This window comes from Pan troglodytes, chromosome 4 (assembly GCF_028858775.2).
Source record: "Pan troglodytes isolate AG18354 chromosome 4, NHGRI_mPanTro3-v2.0_pri, whole genome shotgun sequence".
NCBI lineage: Eukaryota > Metazoa > Chordata > Mammalia > Primates > Hominidae > Pan > Pan troglodytes.
The window spans coordinates 89,307,793-89,317,627 of record NC_072402.2 but is presented as its reverse complement, the minus strand read 5'-3'; the positions used below and the strand labels follow the sequence as shown (position 1 = coordinate 89,317,627).

The following is a 9,835-nucleotide window of genomic DNA, read 5'->3' as shown; positions in this document are numbered from 1 at the left end:
TTACAATAGTCACTCTACTCAGTCCCCTGTGTGACTTTCCTTTAGTTATAAGAAAAAGTAAATATTTATTTAAAAATATGTAAAAATATATCACTTATTCTGAGAATGAAAAGTCATTCAGGACCTATTTTGTTAGTAGAAAAGTAATTACGTGTTTTGCCATTAAGAGTAATGACAAACCCACAATAACTTTTGCATCAACCTAATAAACCAACTTGAGGACCTACCTGATTCTTCCTTCTCTCTCTCTCACTAAGCAGTTCTGTTTCTCTAGAGGACTTTACTGTCGTATTCACTCATTTAGAACAAGCAATTCGTCTTACTTTCTAGTTAAAGAAAAAGTTTATCTCATCAGCTGAGCTAATTACCATGATCCTTCCCAAACAGACCAATTATTCCAGACCTTGTGGTTTTCTAGGCCCCATTGTTTATCTTGGTCTAGTCAGTAACCAAGCCTGATCTGCTTCTTGAGACCTTGGCATTTGGGGAAAGAACCTTTTCTCAGAAAACTTTAGATATGGTAAACTCCACCTGTGGTATGTTCAGTCAGCTAGGACACAAAGAAGCATCCTGTGTCCAAATGTAGCTGAAGATCTATGTGTGTGTGACACAAATATCCACAGCTGAATGAATTTTTTAAAGTACAATTCACCAACCAAGGTCTAAGTGTGAAATTAGCATACATTTATATCAATGAATTTTAATAAAAGTGCTTGTATACAAGAGAGGTAAGCTGGTAACTTCCTTCATAAGCTTAATTATTCTATAATTACTTTGGTGGGAAAGTAAAGTATTTTCTCTGTGTTGTAACAGAGGATTCCCACTTCCTCAGGTTTCAGCTTTTTCTAGGGGGCCTTTATTATATAATTTGGGATCAGGCTATAGCTATGACATACTCATTCTAAGTATTGGCATCCAAAAAGGAAGAGAAAGGCAAATATTAGTTATTTCTTAAGAAAGATTCCTGGAAGCTGCCATAGGACACCTATATTATATCCTACTGAGTGAAACTGGGACATCTGGGGACACTTAGCTTCAAGAAAGGCTTGGAAATGTAATATTTATTCTGAGTGATCTGATGACAACCTGAAACTCTAGATTTTTGTAAAGTTAGGAAAAGGCTATAAAGAATATTAAGGGATAATGATCACTCCATCACAAGAATCAATGTTACATGAATAGTTACCATTAATAATATCTGTAGTAGTAAAAGTATAAATAACAGTGACATTAATTTTATAATTTTCCTCAAAAATATAGGTGAATGAAACTATATTTTAGAAACTGAAAGTTGATGAAATTGTGAGAGGCTTACCAGGCTTGTGGCTTTTGCACTTGGAAATTCCTTTTTTTTTTTTCTTTTGGCAACTCTACAGGATGGACCCCATTAAAGAAAATTTCTCTGTGTTTACATAAAAATTCTACAAAAATGATGGTCTTTTATGTCAGTCCTTGTACATTGATATTGCTTTTATTAGTCTGTTCTCACACTGCTAAAAAAGAACTACCTGAGACTGCTTAATTTATAAAGAAAAGAGGTTTCATTGGCTTACTGTTCTGTAAGGATCTGCTTTTGGGGATCTCTCAGGAAACTTACAATCATGGTGGATGGTGAAGGGGAAGCAAGCACATACCCACATAGCTGTCAGTTGAGAGAGAGAGAGAGTGAAAAGGGAGATGCTAAACCTTTTCAAACAACCAGATCTCCTGAGACCTCTATCACGAGATTGCTGGAGGGGTATGATGTTAAACCATTAGAAACCACCCCTATGATTCAATCACCTCCTACCAGGCCCCACCTCCAACAATGGGGATTTCAATTCAACGTGAAACTTAGGTGGGGACACAGAGCCAAACCATATCACTACTGAACACAAATTAATGACCATACCCAACCTCCTAGTAGCTGTGCTGAAGTTCAAGGAACAAGTAAAATTTGAAAATGGTATTCTACTGGTATGACTTTACTCTTCAAAGCGACATCTTCTACAGATTATTCTAATTTCAGTAATTTATAAGGTATTTCAATACTGTTAATCACACTTAAAAAATAAATTTCTCCAAGAAGAACACATTCTTTAGAGCAGTGCATTTTTTGAGACTACTGGAAAAGGTTGTGTTTATGTACTCGCATCAGGGTACAAAAATGTAACAAATCCTATAGAATAAAATAATCATCTGCACCTATTATTTGTTATATTTCTTAGCTTAATTAAAAAATGAGTACTAGTCAGAAGTAGCCTGTATTTATTCAGTGATTTATCTAAAATTAAGTTTATTGTCATTATAGTTACAGTTTCATTAACAGGAAAAAAAATCTTATCCTCTGTTCTTTGTGTGAGGAAAGAATACATTTAACGTAATCGTCTTGGGTAGAGGAGGCAGTCAGTTGGGAGTGTTTAGCCGCATTATACATGATGCCTCTATGAATTATTTTAAGGATGAATTAGAACACTGGCATGGAAAATATAGTCATCAATAAAAGTTTTCAAAGCTCATGATTGATTTTCTCTCTTTTTGTGTATATGTTTATTGTGTGAAAATAATAGCCTATAACAATTTTAATATTTTTTCTGGCCAAATTATAGACATGAAGTGGTTTTGATTGGTGTAGGGTGTCAGGAACAATTTTGGAGAAATTTGAGCTAAAATACTGAAATAGTGGAAATATAAATTAAATAATGGCCAAGGAGACTATTCAAGAAAAACATGTATAGAGATTGCTTTTCTCATTTGCCTTTGGTTTGTTGGTTTGTGTCTTAGTTTATGAAGTGGTGTTATTTGTATAGGTGTTTTTCTGCATGCATGCATGCATGCATGCTTGGTGGGAGTTTGTGTTTAAATAGAAAAATATATCTGCAGATTTTGAATTGAACACTTAAGAATGAATGAAAATCTTGTGTCTACTTTCTTTGGAATGGGATGCAACATTTGAATAGTTGCCACAGAGGGTCAAGGTCAAGGAGCCAGTTTCATAGGGATTTAATTATTTGTTTAGTTGTACAATTTCAAAAAGGATCTTGTAAGGAAAAATATTAAGGGATTTTAAGGTACATTTGAAAGAACAAATATGTTGGGGCGTCTCTCTAACTGCCATTTTCTTACCTAAAATGTGTGAAAACATTTTCCTTATCAATGTATCAGTTGATAGACATTTGGGTTGTTGTCACTTTGGCTATTGTGAATAATGCTGTAGTGTGTCTACAATAGTCAAACTCATCAAAACAGAAAACAGAATTTTAGCTTCTGGGGCTGAGAGGAGAGAAAGAATGGGAGTTGTTATAATGGACATAGAGTTTCAGTTTTGCAAGAGGGAAAAGTTCTAGAGCTCTTTTGCACGACAACGTTAATATAGTTACCATTACTGAACTGTACACTCAAAAATAGTTCAGAAGGTAAAGTTTATGTTATGTGGTCTTTGTCATGATTTTTCAAACAGTAAAAAATTATTTCATTCTTCATATACGTTGAAAATCAAAATTTGAAGAGCATTCTTAAACAGTTGAGATTAAGATTAATGCTATTACTATGACAATCTAATTTCAGACACAGCAATTCCCTCTTTAGTTGCTTGAATAAGAAAAAGATCTGACAATGATGTAGTGTTGAGGCAGGGGAGGATGAAGTAGAACTCAGCAGTTTGAATAGATTTTACATGTTTTGAGTGAAAGGCTCCAATTTGTTCTTTAATCTTCGTAGTAACATACTGTCATCTTAATGAAAATCTGATCTCCATATTGATGCATTGTTCAGTAACTGTTTCTTCAGTTGGAGACTTATATTGAGTGGAGAGAAATGTAAGTTAAAAAAATCACAAGAGTACATACATCTTATTAATATTTTTAGTTAAAGTGCATGTGTGTGTGTGTGTGTGTTTATATTTTAATTTCCAACCCCTACTACTTTGGACCTCTATCTAGAGGAATAGTGATCTCTCTGGGTTTGAGATTTTGAGCACATATATTTTGAAGAACATCTTTTAAGACAGATTAACTGAATGAGCTAATCCAGTTAGAACAGTTTGTATTGGTTTTGTAGTGTCCTCCCATATTAAAGTAATGCCAAATGACATGACAAGGACTATGACCTTCCTCAGAGACTGGAGTTAATCATTTGTAATTCATTGAGCTGTAGAAACAATCACATAAGAGATTGCATAATATGTACATTGGGAAAAAAGTAGGGAAACAGGATAACATCATAAGTTATGGAAATAACATAAATTGTTACTAAATATTTTCCATATTAAGCATTTGATGAAGCACAGCGAAAAATTAGGCACTTAATAAAAGCATTGCTAACAGTGGCATGGCAATTATGTGTTCACATTAACTTTCAAACACTTTAGACCTATTATAAATTAGTTTTTGATTTGACCTATATTTAAAGTGTAAAACATATTTCGATTAAAGACAAATTGTATAAAATTTAATGTAATTATTTACTTCTAAGAACATCAGGTGACAAGACGTGGCTGAGATTATTTTATTCTGATTGCAGGGGATGGGAAGCATGAGAGGATACCTACCAAATCAATTAAATCTGGTTTTTGGCAAATAGCAGGATGCAGACTGGGTAGAATTTGAGCATAATTTAATGTTACTTTCTAGTAGATTATTCCTCATGATCCAGTATTCAATAACTTTTGTGATTTTTTTTTTCTCGCTCTGTCACCCAGGCTGCAGTGCAGTGGCGCGATCTCGGTTCACTGCAAGCTCCGCCTACCGAGTTCATGCCATTCTCCTGCCTCAGCCTCCCGAGTAGCTGCGACTACAGGGGCCCGCCACGAAGCCCAGCTAATTTTTTTTGTATTCTTAGTAGGAACGGGGTTTCACCGTGTTAGCCAGGATGGTCTTGATCTCCTGACCTCGTGATCCTGCCGTCTCGGCCTCCCGAAGTGCTGGGATTACAGGCGTGAGCCACCGCGCCTGGCCCGATTTGTTTGAGAGACATACACAAAATTTTGTTATGACTAAGATCTCTGTCTGTTTACAGAGATCTGGACAGTATCAAGAGGACTCACAAGAATGTTGAAATATCCAGGGCATATAAAAAATGTGAAGCTTTTTATACCACCCTTAGGCCTGCAGAGGCAGGAAGCAAACATCTTGTTACTAGATCGTGAAGTAAGGTAAGTAATGATATAGATCCTGAGGTGGTCTATGAAGATGGGAGAATTGGAGAGGAGATGGTTCTAACAGTTCTTGCCTTTGTCTCTGATCTGTAACTCTGATTGACTGAACCCAAGACGAAGCCAGAGATCAAGCACATTTGGGCTGATGCTCTCTGGCGGAGTCAAGGTATCTTTCGAGGTAGAGCAGAGTAGAGAAAGTTGAACATAACCTAGAGAAAGCAAATGAAAATTAACTCCCAAATACAATGCTACATTATGTTCTTCTAGAATATAAAGACAACATGTTACATAATGACATTTTTCATCAATATATCTCATTGAAACAGAATGTCTAATTAAGATGAGAACATATGCTTTTAAATTCACTTAGAGATCATTCTGAGTAAGTACAGCATTTTGCAGCTTCATTACTATAGTGACTAACAAATGAAAATTAAAGATTTTAAGAGGCAAGAAAATAAATGATCAACATAAGCGTTACATTTAAACAACCTGTGGCAGCACTATAGTGCTGGAGCGGTCAATAAACTATATGAAGTTTAAGATTCAAATATTGTTTGTGTAAGAAAGGGAAGACTGTATGCTTTTATTATCAATGTATGTGTGGCAGGAAGAGTAAAAGGTAATATTTGAAAAAAATAATTTTGAAACTATATCCCAAATTTCATATTACAGAATTTATATATCTCTAAGATTTTCTTAATAACTGGAGAGTGGCTGGGCACGGTGGCTCACACCTGTAATCCCAGCACTCTGGGAGGTCGAGGCAGGGGATCACCTGAGGTCATGAGTTCAAGACCAGCCTGACCAACATGGAGAAACCCCATCTCTACTAAAAATACAAAATTAGCGGGGCATGGTGGTGCATGCCTGTAATCCCAGCTACTCGGGAGGCTGTGGCAAGAGAATTGCTTGAACCCGGGAGGCGGAGTTTGTGGTGAGCTGAGATCGCGCCATTGCACTCCAGCCTGGGCAACAAGAGTGAAATACCATCTCAAAAAAATAAATAAAATAAAAATATGTAAATAAATAACTGGAAAGTGTTTGATTTTTAACATTTAAACCCAATTAAATTTCCAGTTTAGAAGCCTGAGAGTTGTAAAAAAGCATAGTTATTAAAATAATTACAGAAAATTGAGCATAATATTTTTTATTTTCCAATCCCTTAAAACTAATAATTGATTTTTCTCAAATACTTGGCTTTACCTTATTAAAATAAATTATATTGAATTGCCTTGACACATAGATAAATAAATTATAATGTTTCTAAATTATGTTACTTTCTTATAAAGTATTCCTGATAAAATACCTAAAAACTTTCATGATTTATTTGAGATATAAACAAAATTTTGTTATGACTAAGATCAGAAGAAAAGTAAAGATTCTTATAGTTGACCCAAATAATTGCATAAATTACTAAAAAAAGCATTAAAAGCTGAAGTAACAATTCATGCTAAACTCCAATCACTTTCTGACTGTGATAAAAGTGATTGTTAACATCTGTACAGTTCATATAAAAGACATCAATACTTGTAGCCAACGATTAAAGGTATTGAAGTGATAAGAAAAGGACTATAAATCATGCTGCTATAAAGACACATGCACACGTATGTTTACTGCAGCACTCTTCACAATAGCAAAGACTTGGAACCAACCCAAATGTCCAACAATGATAGACTGGATTAAGAAAATGTGGCACATATACACCATGGAATACTATGCAGCCATAAAAAATGATGAGTTCATGTCCTTTGTAGGGACATGGATGAAATTGGAAATCATCATTCTCAGTAAACTATCGCAAGGACAAAAAACCAAACACCACACGTTCTCACTCATAGGTGGGAATTGAACAATGAGAACACATGGACACAGGAAGGGGAACATCACACTCTGGGAACTGTTGTGGAATGGGAGGAGAGGGGAGGGGGGAGGGGGAAGGGATGACTACTTAATGGGTGCAGCACACCAGCATGGCACATGTATACATATGTAACTAACCTGCACATTGTGCACATGTACCCTAAAACTTAAAGTATAATAATAATAAAATTTTTTTAAAAAAGAAATTAAACTCCTCATCTCTTTTACCTGTAATATCTAGAGTTGTTTCCAGTTAAAATATGTCATCCAGGGATAAAGCTAATTATACCCTTTCTATGCATGCTTTTGGCATCACTGTTATTGTCAGTTTTTATACTTACATGTACAATATTTATTGATATACAAATATTCTTTAACTATTTGCAAATTAAATACAAAAAGTATTTAAATGCATCCTGCACCTCCCTCCCATGGCACTAAATTGCTCAAGCAATAATTAGTAAAATACATAGTAGCACTTTTTTAAAGTGGGAATATAAAAAAATTTCTAACTTGAAAGAAGCAGAAAAAGGGCAGAAAGCATTCACCAGGTTAGGAAAAACGCCAAGAAAAATAAAAATAACGTGAAGAAGTAGCAAATATTAATCACTGGAAAAAATAAGCATGTGGAAATTATACAAAAATATCAGTAATTGCAATGAAAATAAAGGAATATATGTTGCCTATTAAAATGGTAGATATGTTTGACAAATAAATACATCCTATTAGCAGATGTCAGTCAGAGTTGGGATCCAAACCCCATCCCACTGGTTCCCAGAGCTGGAGCTTGGCACACTACAGCACCCTGATTGGACAGTCTCCACACTCTGGTCAACTCATCAGAGAGCTGAAAAAAGAAGGCACAGTATCACTTTGTTTGACTTCAGCTAGGAATGGACACATCAGAAGACTAACATTTTGTGTCACTCTCAGCATGTCTACAGATAAGAATAAAAAGTGTCATCAGAATTTATTTTGAGTTTGCAGATAAATTTTAGCATGTAGAATTTTGCAAATACAAAATCTGTGAATACATATGGATCAACAGAATTTCATATTTAACAAAGAAACAGTAATTAAAAAGTGGAAACCATGAATGTATGTGCACCTAACTCCAGAGGCAAAATATGAAATTAGAAAAACACAGCAAAATACTAGGAGTTGCCAGGTGTGGTGGCTCACACCTTGTAATCCAGCACTTTAGGAGGCCAAGGCAGGAAGATCATTTGAGATCAGGAGTTCAAGACCAGCCTGGCCAACATGGTGAAACCTAATCTCTACTAAAAATACAAAAAATTAGCCAGGTGAGGTGACAGCTGCTAGTAATCCCAACTACTCAGGAGGGAGTAGAATTGTTTGAACCCGGGAGGCAGATGTTGCAGTGAGCCAAGATCTCACTACTGTACTCCAGCCTGGGCAACACAGCAAGACTCAAAAACAAACAAACAAACAAACAAACAAAAAACCAGAAGGTTACAAATTTGCAGATATGTTGAAAAAACTCTTATTTAAAAGAAAGTTAGCAGTTAGGCAGTTATGAAATCATTAGGAATGCAGAAAATTTCTATGCACCAGATTAAAACATTGAGCTAATACTTCATAGATAATTTTAATTTACATACACTAGAGACTATCCCAAAATATACATTTTTTAAAAAAAGACCAATTTTAAAGCAACATAATGAAACCACCTTTGCAAATATTATGACAGTGAAAGAGTCTAGCATGGCTTACTCCATATCGCTTCTAGCCTCACAAGATGGCTTTCCTCTCACATTCCTGGGCATTAAGCCAAGCTAACCATGGCAGGAATTTAGATTATAGTTTCCCTTTGAAGCAAGGATGATAGTAGGCCCTCCCTAAACTGACTCACTCCTTGTTCAGGGACTGAAACTGCCTTTGTAAGACTAATGAAAGGCCACATGTTAGGATTACTGGGCAGGTAGAGCAGAATGCATGCATAGCTTGCCTTTACATAATTGCTTACCACACCATAGGTCAAAAACTTTGTAACTTCCCCACTTGTTCCTATGGATAATATCACCATTGTAAAACCCAAGATTGGCATTTTGCAATTTTTTTTAAACTGATTACACACTGACTCTGCCTGGACCTGTGATTTATGACTCAATCCTGGACCTGGGATTCATAATTCAATCAATCTCGTGACCTCCACCCACAGTCTGATTCAGGGCATAAGCACTGTTTTCCACACCCCTATGATTTCATCCTCAACCAATCAGTAGCACACATTCCCTAGCCCCTTGTCTGACAAATTATCCATTAAAAAACCTAACCTCTGAATTCTTGGGGAGGCTAATTTGAATAACAAACTCTGTCTTTCACTTGGCTAGTGCTGTGTTAATTAAACTCTCTTTGCTGCAAAAACCTGCTGTTCTCAGTGCATTAGCTTTTCTGGGCAGTGGGCAAGATAAACCAGTTGGGCTATTACAATAACATAAAGTAAATGGTATTTTTTGTATAATTTAAGATAATTACAAGTAATATTATTATCTATCATTTGTTCATATATAAAGCTGTTGTGCATATCTATCAAATTTGTGATAGTGGTTGTCTCAGTGTGATTGAAGGCAAATGCTACTAGAAATAGGTGGTCAAAAAGTGTATCAACTTTAACATCAATATTCTCTTTCATTAAACAAATGAAACTAACAGAAGTTTTATTAAAAATATTTAAAAGAAAACCCTACTACCTCTCTTGTAAGCCCAATGATTCCTGCCCTAGTGTAATCCCGTTCCCTGGCAAGTAGGAGAGACCTGAGTATTACACTTGACTAAAATTAGTCAAGTAGAATACTTAACTAATTAAGGATATTA

The 9,835-nt window shown here is 35.3% G+C and overlaps 1 protein-coding gene across 3 annotated transcripts in view; it reads left to right on the top strand.

The window, feature by feature from the left end:
• The window catches only part of PRDM9 (PR/SET domain 9), an 84,833-nt gene that overhangs the window by 14,187 nt on the left and 60,811 nt on the right, over positions 1 to 9,835 (top strand). For 2 of the 3 annotated variants that reach the window (XM_054684443.2, XM_054684440.2), the window contains exon 2: positions 4,996 to 5,131. The exons of the other annotated variant lie outside the window; for it this stretch is intronic. The gene's annotated coding sequence lies outside the window, so the exon portion shown is untranslated. The remainder of the gene's footprint in view (positions 1 to 4,995; positions 5,132 to 9,835) is intronic. 3 annotated transcript variants of the gene reach the window in all.